The sequence below is a fragment of the Mastomys coucha genome, unplaced genomic scaffold (genome assembly GCF_008632895.1).
Source record: "Mastomys coucha isolate ucsf_1 unplaced genomic scaffold, UCSF_Mcou_1 pScaffold7, whole genome shotgun sequence".
Taxonomy (NCBI): domain Eukaryota; kingdom Metazoa; phylum Chordata; class Mammalia; order Rodentia; family Muridae; genus Mastomys; species Mastomys coucha.
The window spans coordinates 56,180,919-56,206,510 of record NW_022196913.1 but is presented as its reverse complement, the minus strand read 5'-3'; the positions used below and the strand labels follow the sequence as shown (position 1 = coordinate 56,206,510).

Here is a 25,592-nt window from a genome sequence, read left to right as displayed (position 1 = left end):
GGATGGGAGGATGAGATGTGGGAGGGTGAGCTGGGAAGAGATGGGAGGATGAAATAGGATGGATGGGAAGATGAGCTGGGAGTATGGATGGGAGGATGATGGGAGGAGAGATAGGAGGATTGCAGTTTCAGGCCCTACCTAGGCTACTTAGGATGACTCTTATTGAAAAGGGCTCTAATACAAGTGCATGTGTGTTAACACTCGCTCTCAATTTCTCTCTCTCTCTCTCTCTCTCTCTCTCTCTCTCTCTCTCTCTCTCTCCCCCAATAGAATAGAGGTTACTGGAACTAAGGCCCTGTGATGCTCAGGCAGTCAGGCTGATAACCGAGAAAGTATTGAGTGGATAATGTATACATGGTGGATACAGTGGGCAAGAGGATGCATAGCCCATCAGGATGGGGCAAGGCGATGAAGGTGTGTGTGTGTGTGTGTGTGTGTGTGTGTGCGCGCGCGTGCATGCATATGTGTTCAACAAAGAACATCAAGCAGCTACAAACTTAGAACAAACCCTGTGGATATTTTTGGACTGTGATTGATAGTAGGTAAGTGAAACTGTAAGATTAAGTGTCGGGCGATAGGGCTACTGTGTGGCCAAGAATGTGAGCTGCACACACAGCATCCAGGATGTGCTGTATTACACTCTGGGAGGTTAAAGCCATGATCCTTGAAATTCCAAAGGGGTAGATGGTTTGTCCTGGCGTCTCCGTTTTCCCAGTAATTACAGGATTCAGGCTTTGCGTTACCTTTAGACCTCAGTCATGTATGGAGCAAACATAGACCCTGAATGCTGTGTAAACACTCTGGTCTGCAGCATGTGATATTTGCAGAGGGTTGTCAGGAACGGCTTCAAAATTTTTGACTCTTGGCCAGAGCGAGTGGGGCAGAGCAAGCGGGGCTAGAGTGAGCGGTGCCATCCTGAGTTCAATTCCCAGAAGCCATATGATGGCTTACAGCCATCTGAACAGCTACAGTGTACTCATACACATAAAATAAAGTAAATAAAAAATTTTTTTGACTCTTTTGAACTCCTTTTACTGCTTCTTCTTTATTATTACTTGACAGTTTCATATATGTCTATGAAACTTTCTAGTTGTTTTTACACTTTATTTTTATTTATTTATTTATTTATTTATTTGGTTTTTCGAGACAGGGTTTCTCTGGATAGCCCTGGCTGTCCTGAAACTCACTCTGTAGACCAGGCTAGCCTCGCACTCAGAAATCCGCCTGTCTCTGCCTCCCAAGTGCTGGGATTAAAGGTGTGTGCCACCACTGCCTGGCTACACTTTATTTTTTAATTTAGATACAGTTTTATAAATTTTTTATTTTGGTATAGTGTTCTTGTATATATGTATGCTAATATGTGTGTATACTTGTGTGTGTGTGTGTGAGGGTACATGTGCACATATGGAGGCCTGGCTATGATGGGGGGGGTGGATTACATATTGAAGCTCAGTCTCTCACAGAACCTAGAGTTCACTGTTTTGGTTCACACACTCACAGGCATGTGGCCCTGAGTGAATCCTTGATACCCAAGAACCAGATGTGATAGCTTACACCCATGATCCTAGCTCTGGTTATGGAGATGGGAAGATTTGAGAGGTGCCTCACTGGCTAATTTGTTCTGCCAATTGGTAAGAGAACCTGCAGCAAGGCAAAAATAAATGGGTAAATAAATATGGATGGCTCGGTGGATAAAAGCATAGGCCATGCACGTCTGATGGGCTGAGTTCCATTCTGAGAACCCAAGCATCTGTAATCTCAGCACTTCTATGCAAGGCAGTCGGTGACTGGCTGCTTGGAGTATGTAGTGGGAAAGACACAACCAGAGAGGCTCTATCCCAGAAGGTACAGAAAGGGAAAGAGAGAGAGACCTCCACTCTGCGTGCCCCGCTCAATAATAAATAATATTGTATAGAGCCATGATGCTGACCTATGTTCTCACACATGTACAAGTGCATATACCCCCCACACACATTTTAATTAGAAAAGATCCATTTGCAATATAAGATCTTATCATAGTTTATCCACATAAATTTATTTCCAAGGGTGCCAAAGTGTTTTGTTCCGGTGACATTCACAGCCCCCAGAATAAAAATTTTAAGATATATCAGTCAAAAAGGTGGAGTTGTTTTTTCCTTTTTCATTGTCTTCCTTTCTTCCTGAGATTAATGTGCCGGACGTGATTGTTTCGCTGTCCAGGTAGCCTCAGCCTCGCTGTTTCCCCCTCCCATTGTCTAGAACAGACTATATACAGTTGTTATTAGTTACTTCTTTCTATCGTGTGGGATAGGTTTTTTCAATCAAATTGTCGAGACCTTTCCAATGTAATTTTCTGGGGTTTTCATTACATTTTTAAAATTTCCTTAGTGTTTACAGTATCGATGAAACTGTCTGTCATCTTGGGTGAATTTAGGTTGTTTTCAGTTTCTAAAGAATTGGGTTTTCTTGCAAACTGGGCTTTTCATGTTTATGATTGTTTTTCTGCCAGTGTCTGTGGGGTCTGTGGTGGTGACTCCTCTCTTTTTGCGGATGGTGGGAGTTGGACATTTCTTGGTTCAAGTATTGTGGATTTTAGGACTAATGTAGTCATCCCTTGCCTCGTGCCCAGGGGCCGTCTCCACCATCTCCTCTCCAGGGAATAGCCAGTGGGCTGTGTCAGGGTGAACACCAAGGCTCTGCAGCCCTGGTGGCAGGTGGTGCCAGGACTAGCCAATTAACACACAAGCACCCCAGTGACCTGCGCATCTGCAGCGTCTCCAGAAGAGCCGGCTTGCTACCTGGGAACAGTCCCAGAGGATAACTGAGTTGGCTTCAATCCGCAGGGAGAGGAAACTTGTAGGCCAGAGAGCGGATGAGCTCGTCCCTCCTCTGTGAGGGCTCTGCGGGTGACGGTTCCAAGGAACAGATTCATTGCTGTTCCATTAAAGCTGCTTGTTGGCCTGTTCAAAAAGCCCAGACAAGCCTGCCAAATGGAGTGAGGAGGAGAGGAAGGCAGAAAATCATAGGGCCGTGGAAGGAAGGCTTATTCTTCAGAGCTTGGCTGGGAGTTAAAAGTTGGATCAAGATTGGGGAAAAAAAAAAATCAAAGTTGCCTACAGAAATAGGGTTTGTCTTCTTAACGACATCCCAAACAAGGATGTTAAAAAACAGCTAGCCGAGAAAGCTGAAAAGGTGGCTCAGTAGGTGGAGTGCTTGCCTAACAGGCACAAGGCGCTGGGTTCAATCCCCCAAGGCTGTGTGAAACGAGTGTGAAGGCTCACACCGGCAATCCCGGCACTCTGGAGGGGAAGGCATGATGACCAGGAAGTTCACAGTCACCTTCAACCGTAGAGTGAGCCGTGAGCTCAGTCTACCTTACAAAACAAGCCAGCTGTGCCTGCACAGGCCAGAATGCTTGCATTTGCCCATGGCAGCAGGCCTCTGCCACCCCTGCATGAGTAGTGTACCTGATAGTTCCATTCCCAAAAGAAAATCCTTAACTTTTTTTGTTTTTGTTTTTTTTTGTTTTTGTTTTTGTTTTTGTTTTTCGAGACAGGGTTTCTCTGTGTAGTCCTGGATGTTCTGGAACTCACTCTGTAGACCAGGCTAGCCTCGAACTCAGAAATCCTCCTGCCTCTGCCTCCCAAATGCTGGGATTAAAGGCATGCACCACCACTGCCTGGCTAATGTTTTTTGAAATAAACACACCAGCTCATATAATTTAAGTTTAATCTGCCATCCCTGCACATGAGCAGTGCACCCGACAGTTCTGTTCACAAAAGAAAATCCTTAATGCTTTTTGAAATAAGTAAGCCAGCTCATTTTTTTAAACTTAAGTTTAACACTGAGCTTCAGGGCTGGAGAGATGGCTCAGTTCTGTGGCTGTTCTTACAGAGGACTCTTGATTCTATTCCTACCACCCACCTGGTGGCTCACAACCCTCTGATTCCAGTTCCAGGGCATCCAGTGCCCTCTTCTGGCCTCCTTAGGTACCAGGCATGCACGTGGTACACACTGGCAGAACACCCACATACATAAAATAATAAAATAAAATTTAAAAACTTAGCTTAAACCTTAAATCTTGTTGTAAATTAGATTCTTAGCCACAAAAATTTGTACATATATATGTCTATATACCATATGTAAATATAAATGTGTGTGTGTGTGTGTGTGTGTGTGTGTGTGTAAAAACCATTGCAAAGATACCTAAGTATGGCTTTCTAAGCAGCAGCCCTGAATGTACTGTGCCTCATCTCTGGTTAATAAACACGACTCACCCTGAAATTCTTTTCCTACAGTGTTAGTCCAGGAGGTTGTGAGGGGGAGACTCCTCAGGCTGCATTGGGCAGGTCTGGCCATGCCTTCACAGCGTCCCTGTCCTTTGCCTTTGCTAAGTGGGGTTGAAGATGATTGGCAGTGTCCTTCTGTAGGGCACATTGTCATTGTCCCTGTTTGCCCTGTTTAAATGATAAGATGTAGATTTCGGTTCCTGCCCTGAAACACTGGAGCATCTAAGGTGAGGGAAAAGCGCCTCCCCCACTTCTTTTGAGTAATTCCTCAGGCAAGTAATTTTGCTTCATTTGATTAAAAACAAATCTGTGTCATGCTGAGCTTTCAAACAGATTGACTTTTAAGGAATAGAAAGAAGGTTGGGTCTGGAGAGATGGCTCTGTGATTAAGTGCACTGGCTGCTCTTGTAGAGGCTAGAGTTCGGTTCTCAACACCTCTGTGGGTTCTTGCATGCATATGGCTTACATACATACATAGAAAATATCTTTGAAAGGGGAGGGTGGGAGATAGGGGCGTGTTTGAAAATGCAGAAGATTTGGAAAGTCTCATCACAGAGGGGACCAGGGGCTTTGGGGATCCCAGGCTATGGCTGAGCACCAACTTGAAGTAAGGATGAGTTGTAGAACAAGAAAGCAGAACACAGTGATTGTCCTGGCCTGTGCTGTCCCCAAAATGGCCTCTGTGCCTGCTGTCCCTTGCTGTTGAGCCTTCTGCAGCTGTCTGTTGCCACGTTGTAACAGTGTGGCTGTGCTGGTGTGTGACATGATACCAGCAGTCTGCTTAGGTGAGGACATGGCAGAGGATGTGAGCTACAGCTCTGTCCCAGGTGCTTGACAGCTCATGGTAGCTAGAAGGCAGTGTTCCAGAGCCTAACCTTCACTGGAAGAACCGCTCCTCAGGAGTGGCCCCAGAGGCCCCTGCAGCATAGACCTGGAATCTATTAGGAATGTACTTTCCTGTGTTACCCTCAGCTGTAGGACCAGGGTTCCTAACGGGGCCCAAGGATCTGGTTTTCATTCACCCCTGGCAGTTTCTCTCTGTGAAAACCACTCCCTGAGGCTCTTGGGGTCTCCAGGAAGTAGCAGTGGCTAAGAATGCATATCTCCGAGTTGGTGGCTGAGTGGGTAGGGCTTCTGGGAGAAGGGCCTCTAACAATGTCAATGGATGTGTGCATTTAGAGCATATGTGTCTATAGGCATGAGTGCATGTGTGCATGAGATATATATATGTGTATATATATACACCAATCTCCATATATATGTGTGTGCATGATATATATATCCATATATATGGGTGAATGTGTACAGGTTGATTGCTCCCTTTTAGTGGACTGTGGCATGTATCTGCTGGAGTATGCAGGGTAGAAGTGTCACTAGCAGAGAGGTGATCAGGTTGTTTTCTGACTCCCAGACCCAACCCTCGGTGTAAGAGCCTGTGGGTACTTACCTGACTGTCTCCTGACACTCATTCACACTCTGCAGTCATGCATTCCTGAAGCTGGAGCCACAGTCCCAGTCTGGCCACCTCTGTCCAGCCCTGATTCTGTCTTGGGCTGCTCTGCCTCCACACAGGGTGACTGCCTTCTTCCATACAGCTGCCTAGGACACAGGCATTTGGATAAACTGTCACTTGCTCTGGTCACCGCCGATGGTCTTGGAGGCCGTTTCCGTGGCTTTGGTGCGATGCAGAGAATGTCCTTTGACTCTCTTTGTGTCTGAGGGGGAAGCGGTCTTGGTCCTCTTTCTGTTGCGTCTACTGGGTAATTTTTGAAGAAGGGTGCTTTATCCAGCTTACAGTTTGAAGTTAGGACGCCCAGGGGCAGAGCACTAGCATCTGTTGCTGTTAGGGTATCATGACAAGGACATCACATGGTGAGACAGACCGAGGTGTGGAGCATGGGTCTCACCCTTTTCTTTAAAGCTACTAATGTTGTCATGGAGATCAAATCTAATGTCATGACCTCATCTAATTACCTCGCAAAAGCCCCACCTCTAAATACCAGCAATGCAGGAATATACAGTTGAGTGTCACCCTCTTAATACTGGAACAATGGGGCTGCCAAATTTCAACACATGGATCTGGGAGGTACTCTTCCAACAGTAGCAGGATATATGGCCAGGATATATGGCAGGAGCTTCCCGGTGTCAGGCCAGTTCTTTTCCTGACTGTGTTGGGAGTTCCCTGGACCATCCCCATCCCTGGCCCTGGTGATGGGCTACTTCAGATCCCTGTCCACCTGGAAGAGGCAGGGACACCTTGCTTATTCTTTATGTAGTTAATGACACCAGACTGTCACCGTCTCTGGTTTGCCCTCTGCGGTTTTATGCACTGACTGGGGGCTCTGTGGTCCCAGGAGACCTTAGGAAAGGTGGCCCTGGCATTTTTCTGCCTGCTGTTTCTATGTCTTCTTTTGTGTGTTGCATAATAAAACCTTTTCTGCTTTTGATTATTATTATTTTTTTAAATTCAGAAGTCCAAGTACTCTTGGTCTTATCCTTCCTTATCTTCTGCAAATGACTGACTGTGTGCTGGCGCTGTGGCTGACTGTGTGCTGGCGCTGTGGCTGACTGTGTGCTAATGCTGTGGCTGGCTGACTGTGTGCTGACACTATGGCTGACTGTGTGCTGACAGTGGCATTTCCTATAGCATGTAGCTTTAGTTCCGGGCCTACATTGAAGGTGTTGTGCTAAAATGGCATTCTTTTTAAAAGCTTTTTAAATGTTTGCTTGTTTGTGTAAGTGTGCACCACGGCACTTGTGTGGAAGTCAGAGGACAGCTTGTGAGAGTCAGTTTTCTCTTCCCATTTGTGGTTCCCAGGAATCAAACACAGAATGTCCTATCTGGGGGAGCAAGCATCTTTACTTACCGAGTCATCTCCTTGGCCCTAAAATGCCAGTTTGTATTTATCTATTTATCTAATGTATACGAATACACTGTCACTGTCTCCAGACACACCAGAAGAGGGCATTGGACCCTATTACAGATGGTTTGAGCCACCATATGCTTGCTGGGAATTGAACTTAGGACCTCTGGAAGAGCAGTCAGTGCTCTTAACCGCGGAGCCATCTCTCCACCCTCAAAATGCCATTTTTTTTTTTAAAATGAGGACTGGATTATCTTTTACAGCCTTTGATCTCCTGCCCCTCTCCACACACCCAGATTCTCTTAGTTTGTGTGTGCACACTCTGCTGCTCTGATTCTAGCTAGCCCTGAGAAAATACACCAGGGTGGAACAGGCACTGCCATCACCCTTCCTGTTCCTGGTGGGGGTTGTCCTGTATGGTTCACCTGGCAGATGTGATGATGTGCTGCACTGGCAGAAGTGATGATGCACTTGATAGCAGAATGCTTGCTCTCTTGGGCAGTACCCTTACAGAGTCTCCTGTGCATATGTTAGTGTGTGCGTGTCTGACTCACTTTGGTTCTGCTCATTCCCCCTTTCCAATTCTTGTTTCAGAGCCTGGTAATACTACGGGGACACAAGCCAAGTTCTGAATACTGACATGTCTGACAACACTGATCCCTAGGTGAGTAACTAAATTCACTGCCAAGGAAGATTCCCTTGGGAGGCGGCCCCATGAGTCAGCAGTCCGTTCTATACCTGGCCCCGTGGTGTGATTAGAGAACCAAGAAAAAAGTCTGTCCGAGCAAACCTAGGCGTTCCTGTCAGAGCTCTGTCTGGGTGAGTGCTGGAGCATTGAAGGTTCTGTGTGGATGGAGGGAGAATGGCTGCCAGCTAGAGGCTTCGGGATAAAGCATATTGAGATGGTGAATTCCTCACTTTTCTGTTAGGATGTAATTCCCAACAACAGCCACTTAAGGAAGGAGGGAAGGTTCGTTCTGGCTCAGTTTAAGGACCAAGCCCATCATGGCAGGTGGGCAGCAGGGGCTTGAGGCAGCCGATCTAGTCACATCTGTAGTCAGGAAGCTGAGGGAAACAATGTTGCTCTTCAGCTTGCCTCAGCCTGGAACCCACCCCATGGTAGAACAACCCATATTCAGGGCTGGTCTTCCAGCCTCAGTTGAATTTTTCTGGAAAACATCCTCACAGACACAACCACCAATGCGTGCTTCAGTATGACTCTAAATCCCGTCCGTTGACAATGAAGATTTACCGTCAAAACCCCTGAGTCAGCACCAGCTTCCGCCTTCCCGGCAAGACAGGAGGGAGCTGGGGTTTAGTCCTGGCATGAGTTACCCTTCCTGCTCCCCCTAAAATATCCCCTGGAGGTTTTGTGTTCCAAGGCGTGCACGGGTCTTTGAAGGTAGCCTGTCTCCCTCCCTAGAACGCTTCCTTGCTTCTCTCCTGTGCTCCCAGCTACTGCTTGACCCTGGAGTAGGGATGTCTGTGGAGGTGGCAGCTCAGGTAGGAGACGGGGAGGGTGACATGCCAGCCCTTCGTGGTCACTACACTAGCATGTTGCGGCTGGTAAGCAGCAGAGGCCCTCTGGGTTTGTCTAGGCCTCAGAAGGGCCTGTGCAGTAGCTATGCCACCCCGTCTCAGTAGCTCTAGGTGGGTATTGGTACTTTTTGTCACGGCTGAGGAAGCAGCACCCTATGGTGGAGGCAACAGACTCAGCCATTTTCTCAGGGGTGTCTCTAGCTTTGTCTGTGACCTCCTCCCAACCACTGTGACATCCGGCTCCTATCATTGCTTGTCCTTATCTGGCCAACCCCATCCCAGGCCCCCAAGTGCCTGCCATGACTTTGCTGATCAAGTCTAGACACGGAGCAGCCAGTCAAACCCTACACCTTGCACAGCGGGGCCCAGAGCTCTGACTGAAGGTTTGTAGGAACACACCTGCATTCCGTGGACTTTCTCAGCATGGCTTTGGTCTCCCGTCATAACTCAAGTGTCTGCGTCTTGTCTAGAAGCCCTGTTGGGTTGGCCAGCTGTTAGCGCGCCACTCTAGCTGGTGGCTCGGAGGTTGCCCAGGCCTCGGCTTTCACATCACGGATACAGTCCCTTATCTGCTGTTCTACTGTGTGCATGTTTGTTCCCTGAAATCAACAAGAAGAAAGAACACAGCACAGTGAAGTGCCTGAGAGCAGGAGAGAGGGCTCACACTAGCACAGCTCCTTGCAGCTCAGTCCTATCTCTAACCATTCTTGCAATCTCAGTGTGTCTAATTTTTAGAAAGGAATTTGCCCTAGGTTTCTGTGTGCTTGAAAAAGCATGGAGCACCCTCCCCGCTGTCTGTCACCCCACAGAGGTCTTTGAGGGCAGCTCCTGAGGATAAGGGGGATTGCCCTAGTTTGCATATAAAAGGCTGCCTAGAAAGGAAATACTTAGGAATATTAAGCTGTATTTTGTAGGGTTTGCATCGAGGTGGAAACTAAAATAAATTTTCAGGATCTTTTCCCAGCGTGATGTGGCCCATGCGAGCAGCTTTGCCTTTAGTGGGTCCTCAGAGTGGGGACAAAGCAGGCATTGTCCCTACTGTTGCCTCTGGGGGCCTGTCTTTATGACGCCATGGTGGAAATCTAGCCAAGAATCCAAGAGTGGCCTCTGGGAGAAGCTGGTGTGTCCAGGCAGGGGAAGCAGCAGCCAGAAGGTTCTGGGAGGCCTGGCTAATGAGCATGGTTTGGGGGTGCTTGGGTGTCCCTCAGATCCCTCACTATTCTGTTGGAAATACTGAGAGTATGACAGGGCAGATGTCAGGAGTAGGGACAGGCCTTACTCGACAACTTACAAAGCTATATCTCACCTGCAGTTCTGTTCTTAGAGCCATTCTCTTGCCTGTGTACATAGTAAGGGGACACATAGAGTATGGGAGGTAAAGAGGTTTGAGTCTTACTGCACCTTTGAAGCTGCCTAAGCTTTAAAATTCTGTCTTTTCTGTGCTCAGGCTGGTTCCCCACAGTTCTGTAGCTTTCTTGTGTTTTGTTTGTTTTATTTATTTTTTTTTTATTTATTTTTATTTTATTTTATTTTTTTTATTTTATTTTATTTTTTTTTTTAGACAGGGTCTCACTGTGTATCCCTGGCTGTCCTGGAACTCGCTATGTAGACCAGGCTGGCCTTGAACTCACTCACAGATCTGCCTGCCTCTGCCTCTCGAGTGCTGGGCTTAAAGATGTGTGTCACTATGGTTGGCTTCATCTTTTCTTGGTTTTAGAGATGTGTTTGTTTATTCTATGTATGTGTCTGTGTTTGTATGTGTGTATGCTGCATGTGTGCGGGTGCCCGGGGAGATCAGAGGAGGGTATTTGGTTTCCTGGAACTGGATTTCCAGGTGGCTGTGGACAGTCTGCCGTAGTGCTGGAAACTGGCGTCTGGTTCTCTGGAAGAGCAAGAAGTCTTCCTAACCTCTAAGTCAGCTGTCTGTAATCTCAGCCCCAGCCATGAGGCCTTACCAAGCCCATTGTGCATATGCTGCAGCACTATGCAAGTGTGCCCAGGCCTGGAGTAGGCTCAGCTGAGTGCACCTGTCCCCTAAGTGTGCCCACCCCTGAGTGTACCGAGTACTCAAGTGTGCTACCCTCAAGTATGCTCAACTGCCTTGGGACTGACAACTTTTATGTAGGAGGGGTGCCTTATTTTTAGTAAGTGTCTAAAATAAAAGCTTTGAGCGGGGCTACTGTAGATTTAATTAAACGACAATAAAATGGGAGGTAAGTACTTCCATGTGTTTCATGGGAGGGTCTCTCTGGTCCTGCTGCTGCAGTCCTGTGAGGCTGTGACCTAGAATAATGCCCAGGCTCTTCCCCCTTGGGCATTGGGGGCGGGGGGCAGGATCTAGTAGGTACAGAGCCAAAAGCTCCAAGAGCCATTAGTATACAGAACTCTCACCTCTGTAACGTCAGCCAGATACTAGGACCACAGGGTAGATCACCAGCAGGCATTGCAGGAGAAATGCCCAAGATGGTAGGTCCTCCAGTGTCCCTGAAATGACAAGGAGATATGCAGTTTAGCATTATCCAGCCTCTTCAAGCACAGAGGGGCCAGCCCTGACCTGGGACTTGGCATTGGCCACAGCAAAGTATCCATTTATAGTGACTGGAAGCATCCACACCCTTAGCACACGTGGAGCCAGACATTGATATTAGCAGCCCCATACAGGACACATTGCTCTCCTGTGCTTTGTCCCCGTACCGCCCAGTTCCACAAACAAGTACTGTGCCTGGCCCAGGTACAGGAGTGTGGCTGTTCAAAGCCAAAGCCTGCTTTGAAGACTCAGCCCCCAGAAGGCTTTGTGCAATGCCTCTTTCTGAAGTGTGTTGAACACATGCTTGAAGGGCGTATTGTGCGTACTTGTGTACTGGATTAAATGAGTAAGAGAGTATTTACTCTGCTGTCCTGGCCATCCATGCAGTCAGTGGTGTGTGCTGTCTGCTGTGTGTGTCCAGTAGTTTGGATCTGGAGTGCTCTGGCTGCCTTGGGTTTGGGTTTGCTCCCATCCCTCTGGGGCTGGCCAGGTGGGTAAGTACTGTTATTACTGGGTTTCTAAGGACAGCTCTTGAGCAGCTTTCTGTGGGGTGCTTGAGAGGACCACCACACAGACCATTTTCTCCTGAGACCCCTGCCCTGCCTGAGGCGAGGCCTTACCCTGAAGGTCCAGCATTGTGCAGGCTTACTTTGTCTTTGTTTTCTGTTGGGGTAAAGATAGAGTGTATGTAGGCTGGTGAGATGGCTCAGTGGTTAAGAACACTGGCTGCTCTTCCAGAGGTCCTGAGTTCAATCCCCAGCACCCCCATGGTGGCTTACAATCATTTATAAAGAAACCTGATGCCCTCTCTGGCATGTAGGTGGCATGTAAGTGGCATATAGGTGGCATGTCAGCATACGTGCAGACAGAGCACTCCTACATTAAAAAAAAATACAGTGCATTTGTATGTAGCCGATCTTCCATATCATGGTTGTGTCTTGAATGCAGTGGTGGCTTGCTCGGCCTGTATGTCATGTTTGTGTGAGCCCATGCCTTTATGGGAGGAGAGCCACCTCATAAATGTCTGTCCCCCACCCCAATACCATGTGACCTGCTTTGAGTAGCCTGAGTGGAGGGGCTGATGCCTGTGCATCTGTGAGGACCCAGCACAGCTCTAGGAAAAGACCTCAGGCACCCTCACATCTGGCCAGGATATTACTGTCCCACAAAGGACTCCTGCGTGCGGTGATGCTGTCATGCACATGAGCAGAGCCCATGATACAAGCTTTGCAGTGAGTGGCTTTCTAGATGCACCATTGAGTTCCCAGTTACAGGCCTGGGCCTCACAGATTTCTGCCTGCCATCCTGCAGTATGTGGATGCTGGTTCCCAGAAGGCAGGTGGAACTGTGGGCCTCGGGGGGGGGGGGGTCTGCGAGAAGCTGGCCCTTCTCAGCTGGTTTCTATTCACCCAACTGTAGAAGAGTTCTCTGTAGCAAGAGGGTGGCCTAAGCAAGCAGCACATGTTAAACTGCTGGGGAAGACCGACCCCAGGTGGGATCGCTAAGGTCAAGTGGGAGAAGAGATGGTGTATGGGTACATGGAGAGATCTGACATCATATTTAAAAGGAAGGGCCGTTAGGACATAGGCTATATGTCTCACCTCTTGTGGTGTTCCTATACAGAGCTGGTCCCACAGGGATACCCCCTAGCTGAGCCCTTCTGAGTGTCCTCTGAGCTGGACATATGGGCTGGGACTCGGACAAGGGGCCCACCCCAGATAACCTGAATCTGCTTTCCTCCTCCTCCTGGTGTTGCCTCATGTTTAGAAGTCACAGCCATCATGATCCTAGATGGTGCATGTTTGATTGAACCAGGAGGATTGTTCATTTACTTGTACAAATAACACAGACCCCTGAGAACCTGGGAGGTCCAGAATGTTAATCATGAAAGTCGGGAGGTGCAGGCAGTGGTACATATGGGAGGCACACTGGACTCTGAGACCCACGCTCAGCCATTGTGTGTTTGCTCTTAGGGCTTTCTGCAGGTTGTATACCTCCCCCCCCCCCCCCCCCCCCCCCCCCGCGATGTCAGGTGCTGACCCTAGCACTTTGTTAATGTGGTCTTGTGTATATAGCCCCTGTGAGTGTGAGCAGATTTAAGGTCTTTTAATGGAGAGCTCATTTGGGCTTATCTGGAAGTTCCTAAATGCAGCCACAGGCACCCTCTTAGAAGAGGGAGAGAGACACACACACACACACATACAGAGAGAGACAAGGGTCGGGGGCAACAGACAGAGGAGTTAAGACTCTAAAAAAAGAAGGCTCTGTGGAATGAGCTGGACTCTGGACCGGTGGGCTGCCAGAATGGGTTTTATCCCAACCTGCCTGGGCCCTGTGGTGCCTAATGTTCCATCTGAATGTCTGGAAGGTATTCTGATTTTCCCCCCTTACTGTATTGTACATTACATGTATGTGTGTGTGTGTGTGTGTGCACGAGCTTGTGAAGGTATGAGGACCCAGAGTAGGTCAGAGTCTTAGCCTTCCACCTTAATAAAACAGGGTCTCGTTTACTTGTTTGTTTGTTTCCTTTGTGTGTGCTAGACTCATTGACCTATGATCTTCTGGGGCTTCTCCTGTATCCACCTCCCATCTCCCTGGAGGGGAATTGGGGTTACAGATAGATACTACTACTGTATTTGGCTTAATTTGGGTCCTGGGGACTCAAACCCAGGTCCTCATGCTGGTGCAGCCCCACTGAGCCATCTCCCCAGCCCTCGATGGGGCTCTGATGAGATGTAAGGACCCTTGGTGGTCCTTAGGAAAGAAATGCCTGCAGGTTTAGGATCTAAGAGGTCTCCAGTTGCAGATTATAGATCGAAGCCTTCTTAGTCTCAGGGGCCAGGTCAATTCTGCCCTTGAATGAACCTGGGTTACCAAGAGCCCCATAAGCTAGGACCCCCTTTGTAGCCACCGCATCCAGGGAGAGCCTAGATATAATTCTTGGGGGCTTGTGGGGGCAGTCAGGTCTAACAGTGTCCTTGAGTTTGGCCCAGTGACATTGACATAAGACTTCTATCTTCTAGAGATGTGGGAGAGCCAGTTCCTGTTGTTTTAAGCCTCTGGGCTTTAGTAATTGGTGAGAGCAGCCCCAGGGAAACAGGAAGTCAGGATAAAGAGCACTTCCATAGGTGCCAGACAGCTGCATCAGAACTGTCATTCAGAGGCCTTGACCTCAGGGCGGGGCACTGCTGGGTCACTGGGTGTGTGGCTCTTGGCTTTGGTAGAACTTGCTGGCCTAGTTTTGGAAAGGATCTGGGTAGTGGATCCCGTTCCCAGTTCCCTCCCTCTGCAGTGACAAGTGTCTCACTGCCTGTCCCTGAGTCCTGGTGAGCAGTTCCAGCCCTGTGACTCTTCAGCTGTACTCTTTGCTACCACTTCTGTTGGGTTACCTGCTCCCTCTTGCTCATCAACAGGGGCCAAGTGTTCCAGATCTTTCTGCTTTAAAACACCAATGTCCAATTCTTAATTTTTTTTTTCATTTATTTATTTTATGTGTGGAGGTGGGGATCCGGGGCACATTTGTGGAGGTCAGAGGACAGCTCGAGAGAGTTCGCGCTCTCCTACATGTGGACTCATTCTGGAGGTGGAACTCGTTCTGACGCCTTGCCTGGCCGAGCCTCTAGCTGCTTCCCAACTCTGTCTCTTGCTGGCTGCTTTTAATAGAGTCTCATTTGTCAGCTAGATGAGACGTGTGCATACGTGCTCAGGTCTTTTTCTGTGCTCTTAAGATTTGTGGTGTCAGTGTGAAGAAACAATGGCTGCGCTGGAGTTTTAGTCTGTGAGTTTGAATTGCCTTGCATGGATTAAGGGAAGGCTTCAGGAGCGAGTTAGAGCACATATGTGGGGGTGGGGGTACAACCAAAATTTATTAAAAGAGCTTTTTTAAACTATTATTTCGTGTGTGTGTGTGTGTGTGTGTGTGTGTGTGTGTGTGTGTACTGTGGCTCAACTGGTGGTCCAAGGACAACTTGCTGGGCTCAGTTCTCTGGTTGTCAGGCTTGGTGGTAGACATCTTTACCCACAAAACCATCCCTGGCCCTAAAAGGCATTTTAGAAGGAAGATGGAGTCCAATCTTGGGTCTTTGCAGTGCGCTGGCACCAGGCGACAACCATTCATGTTTGGTTTTGATCCACGATTTGAACATCAGCTCAGTGGCCTCGTATGTTCTTCATAAGAGGACATTCCATCGCTCCCCGGTGGCCTATTGGCCTTTTCCCATCCACTTTGGTGACAATTCTATGGAGTGTGCTGACAGCAGTGAAGGAGTCCCCACTCTGTGCCCTTCACATGCTGTTAGCTCAGGGATGAGAGGAGATCCCTCTAACTTGTGTGGGATGCCACAGGCTCCCTCTGTAGAGGATACACAGTAGCTGTGCTGAAGGGGCTCTGCAAGGAAGACCAGCGAGAAAGGGAAAGCTCTTTACTCTCTTGTGTTACCAGTGGACTCTGGGAGCCTGTAAAACTAGAACTGAGGATGTAGCTCGGTTAGAGGAATGCTTACCTCGAATGTAAGAAGCAGCTCTAGGCTTGATCTCCAGCACCGCATAAAACCAGGCATGATGGGACACACCTGGAAGCCCAGGAGGCTCAGGAGTTTGGAGTCAGTTTTTGGCTACATGTTGGTTTGAGGCCAGGCTGGACTCAATGAGACCCTGTTTCAAAAACAAACAGGACCAACAAAAACCCAACTGTGAAATGAGTGAAGTCAGAGTGTAAGGCAGTGCGCACCAGCTAGGAAACAGCCTGTGTTCTGCGTGGCCACGGAAGACAGCCTCTGTGTTGGGGATTTGCCGTCCTCCTGGGCTTCATTTAGGCATCAGTGGTCTGGAGGTACATGGCAGTTGTTCTGTGCCCATAGCCATGCGTTAGGATGAGTGTCACCATGTCCTGTGTTGGTATGCCTGACCTTGGACTGCCAGGCCTGAGTCTGAGTATTGTCTCTAGACATTGCCTGCTGCTCTGGTGGCTGTCCCCCATGGCTTCTGAAAACTCTGTTGCTGAGCTTGCCAGGCCCCACCCCTACTGGGAGCAGGATGAGGTCAGGCCCGCATTTCCCTGTATGTGACCCGGCCGCACCCGAGCTGTGGGTGGAGGTATGGAGTGTTGCAGGTGCCTGACCCCACAGAGGACTAACACCCTGCCCCCGCCCCCTGTCTGTAAGGTAGGTGTGGGATGAGGTTGGCCACAGTGCCACTGGGCCCGGTCTGTCCAACCATTTGTTGGTCCCGGGTAGGCTGGTTCTTCTCAGTCAGCAGCTGCTGGCCTGGCTGCTTCATAGTGGCAGTGATGTTGCCGGACCCTGGCTCTGCTATACAAGAATAAACAACATCTTCCTGACACCCAGCATTCTGCAGGAACAGCAACTGTGGCATTGCTTCAAGGCCAGCGAGAAAGGTGGACGACACTTAGGTCTAAGGAGCAGGTACACAGAAGGTCAGGGCTTGGGGGCAGATGATGAAGGAATGGGCTTTGAGGGAAACAGATGGCTAGAGGGGCTGGATGTGCCAGCAAGACTCTATGGGTCCTGAGGGTGTCAGGGCATTCCTACTTACATGGTTCTTTCAGCTCCTCCACAGCCTGGAACATAGATTCCATAGCATCTCAATTTGGGGGTGTTGCCCTGGGGCAGGAGTCCAGTCATGCTTTAGCTGTTACCTGGCAAGTCTCACCAGGAAGTGGTGGGGAGTTTCCCAGGGGGCCCAGTGAGCTGCAGGTGGGCCTTCTCGACTGTGAGTCTTGGTCTGCGGAGAAGCAGCTTCCTGGGGGTAGAGGAAGTGACTGGGCAGGTGCTGTGTAGGCCTGTCTGCTCGTCCGCATCCGTGTCTTGGTTTTCTGTGGGGTTAGTTAGGCCTTTTCCTGCTTGCTGGGCTCTGTTGAAAGGCTGTCTTCCCCTGAACAGCAGGTGGGGGAGTCGGCCTTAACTCTACACTTTATTTCTTTAATGACTTTCTGATCCCCTCCTGTTGAACGTCTCAGCTCTACGATGCTTTGCTGTCTCTTGGCTTCTTCGTTTTGTGCTCTTGTGACGTAAGGGACCAGCTCCACACCATCCTCACAGAAGTGCTTGTATTGAGTCAGGCAGGAAAGCCATCGAGGCTGCACCCCTCCCCTGCTTGTCCAAGCCCCTCCTATTGCTCTGTCCTGTGACCTTGACGCTGGCAGCTGGACATCAGAGTTTCTTGGGTCTGAGAGTGTGGCCTAGCCCCTGGAAAGAGAGGAACACTGGGTATTATGGTTGGGAGGGACACACTTACAGTCTCTCTCACAAACCTGGTGGTTGTTGATCCACACTGCATGCTGTATGGGATGTTGGTGTGGTCAATACAGCACCCGAAGAAGTGGCTGGGGGCGGGGCTGAGAGGGGCTATCAGTTCTGTCGTAGGCATCCCAGTTCCTCTGCTGTGTGACTGGCCTCATGGTCTCTGTAGAGAAGAAGGGACACGCGGCCCTTCCTCCAGTCACCAGCCTGTCATCCACAGCGACTGCGCCCTCTCCTTTTCATCTGAGGCTGACATTTAATAGATCAGAAGCAAAGCGACTGAGCTGCTGTTGGGAGAAGGAATGAGAGGCAAGCAGCTGAGCAGCCAGGCACCAGGCAGCCCCAAATCCTAAAAGAAGCCAGTGTTGTCCACTGCTCTGCTGGAGTGGGCTGGGAGTGGGGGTTGGAGCCCTGAGGAGGAGCTGCCAGGCAGGGGCATGGGTCCTCTGCCCTCTCTCTCCTGTTCTTGGGAACATCCTGACATGCCACTTGGATATGACTTGCCATACACCTCAGCCTAGGCCTGGCCTTTACAGTCGTCTGTCATGCCTAGAGGCCAGGCCCTGCAGAGAGAGCCATCACCCATGTTGACTGCTGTGCAGAACTGCAGCTTGCCCACTGGCATGGAGGAGAACACTCCCCACTGAGTCCTGAATGCGTAGAGGGAGAGGGTCTGCCTACCCGTAGGTGCTGAGGAAGCAGTTTGCCGTGGGAGGCAGTGGCCTTTGTTCTTAGAAGGCTGTACTGTTGTGAGTGGCTAGGAAAGCAGGCTGCTGATCAGGCAAGACAACTTTTGGGAGCTTGAGCACAACACAGTACTAGAATAGAGAACTCACAGAGTAACTATGGGCTGGCTGGCCCCTGCTGGCTCTGCTCTCAACTCAGGATCAATCTAGGCCTCTGCCCAAGCCAGCTCATCTCCAGCACCCAAGTAGGACTGACTATCTCTTGTTACACCCCAAGACATGTTTCCGTGTCTCATCCCCTACTTGATTGCATGTGGGTAGCTCTGCTGGCGTCTGGGGTACTGCCTAACCGCAGCAGGTACCAGGCTCTCTGTGCAGGTGGGCGTGAGCATGTGATACTAGGGAGCTGGTATGGGAAGCTCTTTTTTTTTCAGATCGTTTTTTCTGGACAGCCTGATGGCTTTATAAGCAGAAGGCCAGACCCAGAGAGTTGAGGTGGAGAGAAACAAATGGGATCAGGCAACCAACTGTACTGCCTTAAGGTGCAGAGCCAAGATTTTAATCTGAAGGTAGCAGAGAGTTGTGTTCCATTGTTTGTCTTTGTATTACATGGTTGAGTGTGTGTGTGTAAGTGTGTGTGTGTGTGTGTGTGTGTGTGTGTATGTGTGTGTGTGTATATTCCTATGGAAGCCAAAAGATGGTTTTGGCTAGACTGGCTGCCCAGTGAATTCCTGAGATCCACCTGTCTCTGTCCCCTGAGTACATATGTCACCTGCTTGACTCCTTTACATGGGTGCTGGGGACTCCAACTTGGATCTTCTTGTTTGTGTAGCCAAAGTCTTCTACCAAATGAGCCATATCCTGAGTCCCTGATGGTGTCGGTCAGAGCTGGATTTTAAAGATAGTTATGAGTATACTGAGGAAGAGTGGAGAGAGAGATATGTGGAGAGACTTGCACTGGGGGATAATGGAGGTTTCCTGTCAGCCATCTGGGGGCCTCATGGTCTCCTCAGAAATTCTTAGCAGTTGATGGATTGACAGCCCCAAGCCCTCAAGTGTTGGAGCCTATATATGTGCAGACTCAGGCGCATATTTCTGAGTCCAAGAGCTAGAAGCTTTCTGCTCCTGACTCTGGTGGCCAAAGGTGTGTGGTTGAAGGTGCTCAGGTTGTAAGCACATTCCTCCAGGCTTTAGCTGCCAGTGCTGGCACGGGGCAGATAGTGTAACCCTCGGCTCTTAGCAGCAGTGTATGGCAGCAGCAGTCATCACAAGCTAGCATTACAGTCCCTGTGCCTTGCGTGTTAGGACCTGTGGCTCCTACCAGTAGCCAGTGTCGTAACTCTGAATGAAGCATAGGGTGTCTCTAGGACTTGGTAGATCTTGCAGCTCTGTGACCAAGGACTACAGTCCTTCATCTTTGGTTCTCTGCAGCTCTCTCCAGGCTGGGTGTGATAGCACACACCTTTATCCCACCATACACTCAGGAGTTAGAGCCAAACCAATTCTCGGTACTTTCCTATCCTTTGTCGTCTTTGTCACTGGCCACTAATCCTGCAGGCAGAGAGAGACAGAGACAGAGACAAACAGAGACAGAGATGGAGACTCTCAGTCTGGTATGTGTATTCATGCATACAAGTGGGTGTGTGTGCATGCCATGTCATGCATGTAGAGGCCGGAGTACATGCATGTATTGTGTTGGGTCTCACCTTTCACTTTGTTTGAGACAGGGTCTCTGTTGTTTGCTTCTCCATACCGGAGGCTAACTGGTCAGTGATTTCTAGGGATTAACCTGTCTCTGCCTTCCATTTCACTGTAGGAATTCTGGGATTACATTCTGGGCACGCATTGCTGTGCTGTGTTGTGTGTGGTTTCTGAGGATATGAATGCAAGTCCTCCTATTTTGCACACCATGCCCCGTCGGCCACCATCTTGGTGCTATGGCTATTGCTGGTAGCATCGCCACTGCCACGGCTGTTGCTGCTCCATTGTCTCCTCTTGGTGCTCCCAGCTCAGCCCCCTAGGGCCATGATGAGAATCTGAAGTAGGCCAAGACCACTGGAGGGAGGCTTTCATTGGAGCTAAAGTTACGACACCAGAGGACGGCACAGCACAGGAAGGGGTCTCCTGACTAACTGGAGAAGTGAGCCAATCAGCCTGCTTACATGGTCAGGAGGTGTGTGTGGCAAGGGTGTTTGTGCCAATTTTGACACAACCCTTTATACAAATGAAAGATTATATTTGCTCCTGCAATAGGCCTTCTGGGCATGTGTGTCCTCTCTGGCCCAAGTGAAAATATCTGCTTGATAAGCTGGACATTGCTCAGGCTTGCGATATCTTGGAGTGCTGCACGCCCAGAATGGTGCAGACTCTCTCTGGAATGGTTATGACTAAAATGTGCTGATTTCAGCCGTGGTTACAGTGGTCCTCTGCAGCTGCTGGAGTGTCCTTAGGGGGACACTCCAGCAGCTGAATAGCCTGGCTGTCATGAGGGCAACCTAGCTGTTTGTTGGGCCTGTGGTTCCTTGTTCAATGTCTGTCACATGCCCACTCCTAGCCATTTTAATCAATTCCAGACTGCATCGGAAGGATGTTTACAGTAAAGGCTGGGGGAGAGCCCAACCCAGAACTCAAAATTCTAGTAGCATTTAACGGTACTTAATATAGTGTATCCAATTATGCAGAATGGTGCTTAACTTTTCCTCTCCAGTTCATCGGGGAAGAGAGGTGGGTCCCCTGACCTGGGATGAGAAAACAACATACCCATAGGCTTGTCCTTGGTGGGTGTGAATAGAGGTCCCACGGCCTGACAGCTCCCAGGGCATGGTGGGTTCTGAGGGAGGATGCTGATCTGCTTGTTAGTTATGCATGGCCCATTCTGGCTGAGCCACAGACCAGCCTGGCCTCAAGTGTCCAGGCCTGCCAGCTAGCCAGTGGTGGCATCTGTGTGTCTGATGAGGGTGACTTAAAGAGCCACACACCGATGTAAGATGTATTATGTGGCATGCTTTTGGACTAAACAGGATGAGTTAATGTTTGTGAGTGGCGCCGAAATGGGGTGAGCCTGGTCGCGGGCCAGCGGGTTTTCATTTGGCTGCTGCTTGTTCAGTAAATTCCTCGCTAGCCTTTTTTCTCTTTAGGTTTTGTTTTGTTCTAAGGAAAACACACATCATTTTGAAAATAGACACTCTTGCTTTTGACGGTCAACAGATTGCTGCATGGTATGGTGGGGTCTGTGTTGGCTGCTGAGCCTTGGCTGTGTGCTGAGCTAGCATCTCGGAGACAGTCTGAGTTCTGCATAGCCAGGGATTTGGGGGTACTCACAGGTGCTGGGAGATGTGAGCCTCTGCTGGTAAGAAAGAGCTTTCAAGTGTTTTTGGTTTGGTTTGGTTGTTTTTATGTTGAGTCACTAATCTCAGAAGAAATGTTTTGTTCTGTGGATAAGCTGTCCTCTGAGCATTACTGCTGAGGTCTGGCCCAGGGTCTTACAGGCCGTGTAAAGGAAACGTGCCTGTTTCCCTGGAGTGTTTCCTCAGCCCCACACTCCAATGGCTAGGGGTTGGGAAAGCTTTGAGGTTTGGGGTGATTGATAAAACAATGTCCCCTGGGTCAAGAAGGTGGCCCTTGCCTGTGCCTGGTAGGCAGTGGCCCACATAGCGTGGGTACTGGGCAGGGTGGTCTCCTCTCCTCAGGTCTAACCCCCAGCCTCTAAGGCAGCCTTTCTCCTTGCTTAGCTTGCCCCACGTCCCTGAATCAGCCCATGTAGGAAAACAATCAGGCCCACATTGTAGAACAGCCCTGCTATTTACAGGGCAGAGAATGGGGACAGGCTTGTCCCACGACCTGCAGAGAAGGCTCACCACAGAGCCTTGTCTCCCTGTTGAAGGGTGCCTTGTTGTAGCAAGAGTGAACCCAGCCCCCTGCAGCACGTCCCCCCTTCACCCCATCCCACACTGTACCCCCAACTCATGACAGAGGCCCCAGAGGCCCTACTTGAAAGTAGCTAGACCAGAAAAGTCTGAGGGCTGAGGTGCAAGCAGGCAGCCAGAACACCGTGGCCAGAGCAGGGCTGGGAGCCCAGCTGCAGAAAGGTATGCGGGGCTAGGAATGGGGCCAGGTGTTCGCTCTTGCTTTTGCAGATGGCTCAGGGCTAAGTGGGATGTTCTGAAAGTGGGCCTTCCAGGAGTGCAGGTGGCTGTGGCTGTATCCCAGGAATGGAGGAAAAGGCACTTTGGTAGAGCAGGGAGGGTTAGTCTGAGCATGTGGCTGTCCTGTCCTGTACCTTGAAGGCAGGGGGCCATGGCCCAGCTACAGAGCTAGTCCCTCACTCGCTGGTTGGTCTGTGCTAACTGGCCTGGGGTTAACCCTGGGTCTTTCTTGTAGGTGGCCAGTTGGCATCCACGAGCTGATGCTGGCTAGGGTCATACTCTTCTTTGTGGTTTAAACTCATTTATAATCTCAGGTTTCTGTCTCACAGACACTCTGTGGGGAGGGAGCGGCTGGCTTGCTGCCTGTGGGTGTGGCCCTGGCAGGGACTTGCCTGGCCCCACAGCGCAGGGAAGAAGGAAGCCCTAGTTTTGCTTCAGCAGAACCACAGCTATGGCTGCTGCTGTGTAGGACAGCACATCTGGGATGGCCTCATATGGCTGGGGTCTGTAAATCAGAGGGCTTTGATGGCCCGTGTGTGTGTGTGTGTGTGTGTGTGTGTGTGTGTGTGTGTGTGTGTGCGCGCGCGTGCAAGCCAGAGGGCTTCAGAGGATGCTATCTTAGGATGGGGACAGGGAGGGGCCTTAAATTATAAGCCGTGTCTGCCCTGGAGCTCCCAGAACAGAAACTCCAGAATCAGAGCCCGGATACTTCCCAAGAATGAGGGTTTCCGGGGGTGGGGGGTGGGGGTGGGGGTGTAGTGACACTTCCCAAGTCAGAGACTTGGTCCGACTGTGTTTTCCTGTAACTTCTCATCTTCTCCAGGAACCTGGGGTTCTTACTCAGCCCACAGTTGCTCACTCTTAGACCTTTTCTCTACTTGACTCTAGTGGGGTTCCTGCCTCCCACACCATATAGCAGGTTTACTGAGAGGTGTCCTCCAGCAGCCCCGTCGAACGCAGCCGTCTCAGGCAGTCTCAGGCAGCTGACTCAGGCAGGGGTAGTATGGACTTCCTCATATTAAAATACCAACCCCTGGCTTCCCAGCAGGAGCAGGCTTCACCAGAAACAGCAGCAAACACGTTGTACCCACCATGGGTTTCTTCTCGAAGACTGGCAGCTGCCCTTGAAACAGGACCTCAGGCCTACCTTCACTGCCCCCATCCTTCAGTTCTCCCTCACTGGACCACAGGGAGTTTGTGGATGAATGGATGGTCATTGGGTGCCGTAATCCATAGCCTCATTAACCCTGAATTTCAAAAGAAATCATTCCAAAGACAGACATTGGAAAAAGGATTAATTTACAGTTTAGCCTAATTGGAGAGAGAAAGAAGCTATGGCCAGCTTATAATATCTAGAAACCAGGAAACAAAACCCAGGAGATCTGCAGATTGAGCCATGAGAGAGCTTAAGGGGTCAGGGGCAGCTCACATGGCTCAGTTATACGGAGCACACCACTGCCTTTGGGGCTGATTACAAGTTAGCCTGTTAACAGACACCTTTATTTACTTATTTGCCTTTTTAATGAGTTTATAAAGTAACACATTCCCTTATAGTATTATATCCTTGGTTTTAATTGATTCTCATCATACCTTATGCTCTGTGCCTCCTGATGTACCTCGGCCCCCCCAATATTCCCCCTTCTGCTTCCAAATCACATGTGTTCCATTCTGTTCTCCTCTCTTCTCCCTTGAAGTCTTTTTTTCCCATCATGGGTCCTCCTCTTTTTCCTGGCTTCTCCCCATACTCATTCCCAGTTAAATATATGCATTTAACAATTAGACATAGGCTCTGCATGTACAAGAAATACAGAAAGGTATTTTTTGTTGTTGTTTTAAATTTGGCCCAGGAAAACAGGGTTGGCATTCTGTCTCAGTGATTCCCATTTATGAAAGAAAAGAGTCTCCATAAGTTTTATGGGATGGCAAGTGGAAAATTCCTACCTGTTCCGGGCCCTGCGGAGTTCCTTCCTGGGTCCATTCCTTTGATGCATGTCAGACTCAGATTTTTCAGCTTCCAGCTGGCTCCTACTGGACTGTCAAACACACTAATTTTGCAAATGATGAAAAAGGCGGGGGATAAGCGGCTCCTCTGTCGCTGGGATTCCAGCCCCTTCTCTCAGTTTTGTATTTTAGTGACAAATGTGCTATTCTGGGGATCTGCAGGGGACTGAATAAATGTCCCTCAAGACATCAGAGCCTGTGACTGTTAGGTGACATGGTGAGGGGCCTAGCAGAAGCTATCTTGATCTGGTGTTCCTGATAATTCAGGTGGCCCAGAATGTAATCGGCAGGGTAATGCAGGGGAAGGGGTTTCACTGCTGCTGGGCAGGAGCATATGGGAGAGCCCTCTACTTTCCAGGCCCTGGTCCCTGGGGCCTGTGAAGTAAACAGATAAGAAAGAGACTGATCAAGAGGAGACAAGCTGGCTGACTTTAATATCTTCGTGTGTATTTGGCACCAGACAGAAGAGAAGTCAGACCTAGAAGAAGCAGACGGAGGCTTCAGATCCATTTAAATAAGTGGTGATAAATCTCTGAGAAGAGATGAGACAAAAGAGGGCGGGCGTGGGGTTGTGACTTGTATAACAGTGACCTAGAAGTGTGGTAGGGGAGGGCTAGTTCCTAGCAGCCTCATCTGTCCTTCCTGATGTGGGATAGACAGTGCCTGGACAAATGAAAATTGATGTCAAAGCCTGTGGGCCCTGCAGCCCCAACAAGCCAGGGACAGCCACCAGTCCTCAATAAGCCATTAAAAAGTAAACAGTGGTAAAAAGCAGAAAGGGGGGATTTATTCAGTAGGATCACCCTGGGAAGAACAACAAAAGGAGCAGTGGGTCACTCCCACCCTTAACACCACAGCCACCAGTGGGTCACCCCCACCACATGCACACCAGGGTCATCGTCAGGGCCCCGAGGGTCCACATAACTAAGTAGTCCCATGTGCTCCAGGCCATTGATGGCCAAGCAGTATTTCAGCTCTAGTCTCTTCAGCAAGGTCTTCTGACAAGTTATGGGATTGTCTGAGATCTTTTTCTGGGAGAGAATTCTTCTGGCTTGTCTTTCTCTCAGTCTGAGATTCCTGGGGAGATTCCAGTTTCCTGGAGTCAGTTGTTTCAGTAGTCCGATAACCAGAGGCACAGGTGTCTTTACATATCTTCATTCCTGCCAGGACTAGGCAAAGTCCTCCCCTGCCTCAGATCTCAGCAGTCCTGGGGAAAAAGCCCTGCTTGTCCTGGGACACTGGGATCCCACTTGCTAGCTGTGGCAGTGGAGGAATCTCCGTGGTGAAGGAAGCTGACAGAGC

The 25,592-nt window shown here is 49.6% G+C and overlaps 1 protein-coding gene and 1 long non-coding RNA gene across 7 annotated transcripts in view; one reads left to right on the top strand and one right to left on the bottom strand.

The window, feature by feature from the left end:
- Nucleotides 1-25,592, top strand: part of Sema4d (semaphorin 4D) — a 108,545-nt gene that overhangs the window by 20,448 nt on the left and 62,505 nt on the right. For all 6 annotated transcript variants that reach the window (XR_004115385.1, XM_031359553.1, XM_031359552.1 and 3 more), the window contains exon 2: nucleotides 7,727-7,796. The gene's annotated coding sequence lies outside the window, so the exon portion shown is untranslated. The remainder of the gene's footprint in view (nucleotides 1-7,726; nucleotides 7,797-25,592) is intronic.
- Nucleotides 14,712-16,957, bottom strand: LOC116082684. The gene is made up of 3 exons (XR_004115388.1): nucleotides 16,752-16,957; nucleotides 15,701-15,851; nucleotides 14,712-15,585 (listed from the first exon to the last, which is right to left on the bottom strand). It is a non-coding gene; the product is annotated as an uncharacterized LOC116082684 (long non-coding RNA).